The sequence below is a fragment of the Brassica napus genome, chromosome C7, assembly GCF_020379485.1.
Source record: "Brassica napus cultivar Da-Ae chromosome C7, Da-Ae, whole genome shotgun sequence".
Lineage (NCBI taxonomy): Eukaryota > Viridiplantae > Streptophyta > Magnoliopsida > Brassicales > Brassicaceae > Brassica > Brassica napus.
Genome location: NC_063450.1, coordinates 2,432,713 through 2,438,709, shown reverse-complemented (window position 1 = coordinate 2,438,709; position 5,997 = coordinate 2,432,713). Strand labels below are relative to the sequence as shown.

General features: G+C 35.0%; 1 long non-coding RNA gene across 1 annotated transcript; it reads left to right on the top strand.

Annotated features, from left to right (window-relative positions):
• Positions 1–326: 326 nt before the first annotated feature.
• LOC125590715 lies at positions 327–4,200 on the top strand. The gene is made up of 2 exons (XR_007326717.1): positions 327–3,714; positions 3,800–4,200. It is a non-coding gene; the product is annotated as an uncharacterized LOC125590715 (long non-coding RNA).
• Positions 4,201–5,997: the final 1,797 nt, after the last annotated feature.

The following is a 5,997-nucleotide window of genomic DNA, read 5'->3' as shown; positions in this document are numbered from 1 at the left end:
ACAACTCAGGAGGCATATTGAGTCTCATGGGAACGGATAACACATCGTAAAAATGGTTTACCCTGCTCCGCTCTGCTAACGCCTTCATCGTCTTGCACGATGCTCTTAGGCCATAGATAGTTGTGAAGGAGTTACCGGCCACACGTTCAACCACTAACGCCTGAATCTTTTCAGGCAATTCAAATATTGGGAAATAATCCATTAATGTAACGTTCATATAACTAAGCAAATATATTTGAAATAACTCAGCCATGTTGGTTAATATAACATCGACGCCTTCGTAGAGATCGAGACGGTAATACTTTATTATTTAACTCATAATATAACTCAGCCATTAATATTAACATAACTCGGCCGTTAATATTTTGGGTTTTATCATGGCCCATTGAGATTTAGGTTTGATACTTTGGGACGGCTGAGTGTGGAAAATACGGCTCAGAACTAATATCGAGGCTTTTATAACATCAAGACGATACTTTAGTATTTAAAAACTGATTTAACATTCACGGTAATCCTTTTTATAATATTAAACGCCTTATAATAATGGGACATTTCGTCTTTCTTGATTTGAAGGCTCAGAACTAATATCGAGGCCATTTATAACATGGAGACGATAATCACGAGGAGTTAAAAAATTAAATAAGGAAGAAATTAATGATAACTCAATCGTAATATGAAAACATTAAAATCCATTCCTCAGCCGTTATACTAATCAAGAAAACAAAATATAATCGTAACATGTTTATATAACTCAGTCGTAATGTAAAACATTAAAACCCAAAACCCAGCCGTAATACAAAAAAATTTAAACCCAATTCTTTTAATCGTCTCTCTTGCTCTGTCATTCTGATTCATTTCGTCATCCTTGTTCTCCGGAAACTGGTGGAGTGTTGTTCATTGAATACATATCTGTTGTTGTGAATTCAATCTGTTGTTCTCAATTCATTCAATCTGTAATCATTGAGTACAGACTTTGCGAATTCTTCATGTCGGCGTTGAATACATATCTATTTTCTTAATCCAGTTACCATAAACAATAATTACCGGATCCATAAGATCTCGGAGAAAGATGAAGAATAAGATGAAGAAGATAGATATATAGATAGATGAAGAAGAAGATGAACAGACAGACAAACGTAGTTGTAAAGTAGTTCGTTAGCAATGACATGGCAAATCCAAGTTGATGACATGGCGGATGACATGGAAAATAGGTTAATCAGCCGACAAACAAATATATAACTCAGCCTACGTAAATCAGCTCTCATCTACAATGTAAGTCAGCCGAACCAAGAAAATATTTCAGTAATTAATCTTTTGATCCTTAATCAGCCGTAATTAAGATGAAAAACAATAAATCAGCCGTATCGTCACATAGATCAGCCATCAAACGAATGATATTCTAGTAATTAATCTTTCCCTAATAAGTCAGCCGTAACCGAGCTGAGTTTACTATTAATCCATCCTATTACGGCCAACTTATCATAAACTCAGCCGTAACAACATCACATTAGTCAGCCGTAAATTATATAACTTAGCCAGTCGGTATTCATTAACTCAGCCGGGAAAACATAACCCAGCCGTCTCTTAGTTACAACTCAGCCAAATTTCCAGAAAACAAACCGCCGATGTATAAGTCAGCCGTAACCTTTGTTTGTAAGTCAGCCTATTTCTCATAAATCAGCCACAATTTTATAATTCAGCCATACCTTTTGGCTGATTTATGTTCTTAAGTCAGTCTTTTCCTCTTAACTCAGCCGCATTTGTTTATTCAACCGACATGTAGATATAAATCAGCCGTAACGACGTATGTAGCGAATTACGGCTGGCTTAATGAAAACACGGAACATAATTCCTACGTGGCGCCGGATTTTTGCTTATGTGGCAGCGAAAAGTAATGACATTCCTGTAAATATGTTTTTTTTCATAACATAAAAAAAGGGCACGCTTGATATTTTAAAAATGCCAGTAATAAAAAAAGATCTTTATGGTTCTTGTCAATTGTCCTAAAATTGTATATATCTGAGTAAACTGCCCTTCTTTAAATGCAGATCAATTATCCATTCAATGAAGGCGCGAGATCTTGTGCACTTCTCTCTCTCTGCATTTGTGTAAACCCGTGAATCAATCCAAGATCCAGCCAACATAATGGTAACACTACAAAAAAAAGTCTACATTGATAGCAGATTGTTATAGCACGTTTTACTAAACTGTTATCGTAGATGATTTCGAAATTTCCGGATTTATATAATAGCGTTAGATAAACGCTATGATAGAAAATAACATAAATAGCACTTAATTAATAATATTTGGAAAATTAAGTGAGGGGGAAGACAAAATTATTGATTCCACCAATACTTCGCGGAAAAGTAGACTTAAGCACCAAAAATATTGTTTAAGCGGCTTCAGTAATATGCTATCAAAACATATAATAGCATTTTTCTAACACTAAAAAAGCTATTTGAACCCCTAAACTTTAAACATGGTTTTAGACCCTAAACTCTAAAGAAAACCCTTAAAACTTTAATCTTTTTCATATTATAACTTCAAATCTTAAAATTAAACTTAAAATTAGTCTTTTTAATCTTAAACTATAATTTTCTAAACACAAATCTTTAATCAAAATCTATATCCTATAAATTTCAAATCAAACTATTAAAATTTAACTACAAATCTTATATCTAGTCTTCAAATTAGTTATTTCCAACTTTAATACAAAATACTAACCTTATAGCATACTCTAAACTCTAAACTCCAAAACTTAACCTCAAACCACATACAACATTTCAAACCCCGTACACTACAAACCTTAAGCCATAAATTTTAAATAGAATATATTTCCTCTACAAACCATATATCATACTTCAAACACTAAACCCCAAAACTTATCCTCAAACCACATACAATACTTCAAACCCTATATACTACAAACTTCAAACCATAAATTTGAAATAATATATATTTATTTCCTCTACAAACATTATATCATATTTCAAATCTTAAACCCCAAAACTTAACCTCAAACCACATACACTACTTCAAATCCTATACGCTACAAACCTTAAACCATAAATTTAAAATAAAATATATTTCCTCTAACATATGTATACCCCATACTATATACATACACCAAATTCTAAATTACACAAACCAATCAATAGTTTTATTTAATTTTAAATGTTATAAAAAGTGAAATCTAATCATTTTATTGATTTTATATCATTACTTTTATAATGTAAATGAATAACTTAATTTTTATATAAACAAAACTACTCAAAAATATAATTAACATTAGTAAAATAACTATTAAATAAAATAACAGTTTTATACTTATTGATTAATTTTGATCATAGATTGACTTTAATCAAATGGTCACAAATGAACCTTGTGGTTATCCTCATGCTTCTTTCCTATTGGTCAATTTTGTTAAGACGAGGATTGCACTTCTCTCTCTTTCCTCTCTCACGACGTCTCATCTCTTCTCTCTCTTTCCTCTCTCACGACAAGGATTAGATCTGAAGTTGATTGGAGTTTTGAGTCCAAGAGTCGAGAGAAGAAGAATCATGGAGAGTACGACCAAGTCTCTGAAACTTGCCTCCGTACGTCTCCTCTCAACACGTCACCACCACCACCACCGAGGCGCTCGTTACCACCACCGAGGCGCTCGTTACCACCACCACTCCCTTCGATTCCGGCGCACACTTCACCACCACTAAGGTCACCTCTATCTTTGTTTTGATTTTGATTTTTTGTTGTTCTTATGTATTTGATTCCCTCTGTGTATTTGTTTTCATGTTCTTAGCTAAAGAAGGTGGAGGAGGCTGAAGAAGCTTGATGGTGGTGGTCTCAAGGTCGACAATGGTGGCTGAGCGTGATGGTTTGATGACTTGGTGATATCATGCTGTTGACGATGGCAGAGAGAGAGAGAGTGATGACGGTGGCGAGGACAGCGGATGGTGGCGAGGGTGGAGGAGGACAGCATATGGTGGCGAGTTTGGATCGTGGATGGTGGCTGAAGCTTTGTGAAGGTGGCGATGGCGGCTGAAGCGTCTAGGTTTAGATTTAGGTTTAGGTTTAGTTAATCAATTGGTTTAGTTAGTTAAGAGTAGAGTAATATATTTATGTATTATTGGTTTAGTTTTGTAAACCAAAATTTATTGTAAACTAAATTTAATTTATAAATAAAATTTATTTTATTTTTAATTATAAACCAATTCTGATTTATTTTTTAATTAATTTATTTTTAATTATAATTATTTTTAGTTTATCAAATGACTTATAATAGCACGAAAATAGTGTTAATAGTTAAGTTAATAATATCATCTAAGTATTGCTATCATATCTGAACATTTCATAGTGTTAAAAAAACGTTATTGTGGAGGGGTACCTATGATTCCTGCCGTATACATAGCATTTACTAACTCGCTATCAAACATCTAATATAACATATTTTCCGCGCTAACAATGTACATATTTCTTGTAGTGTAATCTGAGGCAGAGAAGCTCCCTAAAATCTCAAGTGCCTCAGGGACTAACTTGTTGAACATCTCACTGTGAAGCACAGTGTCTTGGAAACTCACATCAAATGATGCCATGCACACCACACTGGCTGTTAAAGAAAGAAGCTTCTCGGTCAAGTTAACCATTTGTATAACCTCATTTTCAATATTTGTTATTAAAGGGTGTTGTAAGTGTGTATTGCAGCTATATTAATCCTAACATACACGTCAATTCAGATTGTATTGAATGATTTGTTTTTCATTGTTGAAAGTCTTGCTGCCACTAACCTAATCGAAATTGCTAAGCTCATAGAATCCTCCTCTTTCTTAATGTTGTGCTTGAGAGTGTTTATGTGACACCCCGATTTACATAATAAAATATTATAATAAATAAATAGCTTTGATACCAAAAACTGTGACACCCCGATATACATAATAAAATATTACGATAAATAAATAGCTCTGATACCAAAACTGTGACACCCGTCAATTTCGAAATAATAAAAATAATTCGATAAATAAATAGCTTTGATATATCCATTTATAAATATTTGGAAGTCAACATCCACGCTGGAAATCCATAATATAAAATAACATCTGAAATATAGATAACGACATAAGTCCGAAATATAAAGACAACAAAAATCCGAAAGTCTGAAATAGGAAATAACATAAACGATAAAAGTCCAAAGGCCTAAAAGCCCGATAATGATAAAAGCGATAGAAGCCCAAAAGCCCAATAGCACCGGTCCGATAATCACTCCTGCTCGTCGGTCTCACCTGAAACGGGGAAAGAAGGAGGGGTGAGCAACAAGGGAGTTGCCCAGCGAGGTATGGATGCTAAACCGCAAACCACTGACTGAGTTCATAGCACTACAACTACGTAGGCCTAGCTCTAGCATGAAACAAACACGGTGCCTATAGCACCACACAGAACAATCATTATGCGGCTAGAGAACTAGCCGCTACAACCCATGCGCTTATAGTACATAGCTTCTCTCTGCACCACGCATTTCCTCATAAGGATATACATACCCGTTGCGTCGCTAGTACAGTCTGTCTCTGTACCCCCGCACAACCACCCGCTGCGTCGATAGTACAAATGTCTTTGTACCCCCGCACAAACACCATCTCCGTCGCTGGTACCTCACTGTACCCCCGCACTAACACCAAACATCTGCGTCGCTAGCTCAGACATCTTTGAACCCCCGCACTCATCGCATAGTCCCTACTATATAACTATATGTACATATATATAACAGTCTTTAACATCAATCATTTCACACAACCGTTGAATCTTCTATTATCAATCAATAACAATAATGATCAAGCAAGACTCGCAAAACAGATTCGATTCACAGAGACAGATCATGTTTTGAAACTAAACTTTCCATAACGGTAGTACTAAACTAGCTCGGGATTTAACGGAGTAGCCCTCACCGTAGCAACAAGAAGACGTGGCATCTACGAACTCCAGATGCTCAAATAGATTCCAAATCTG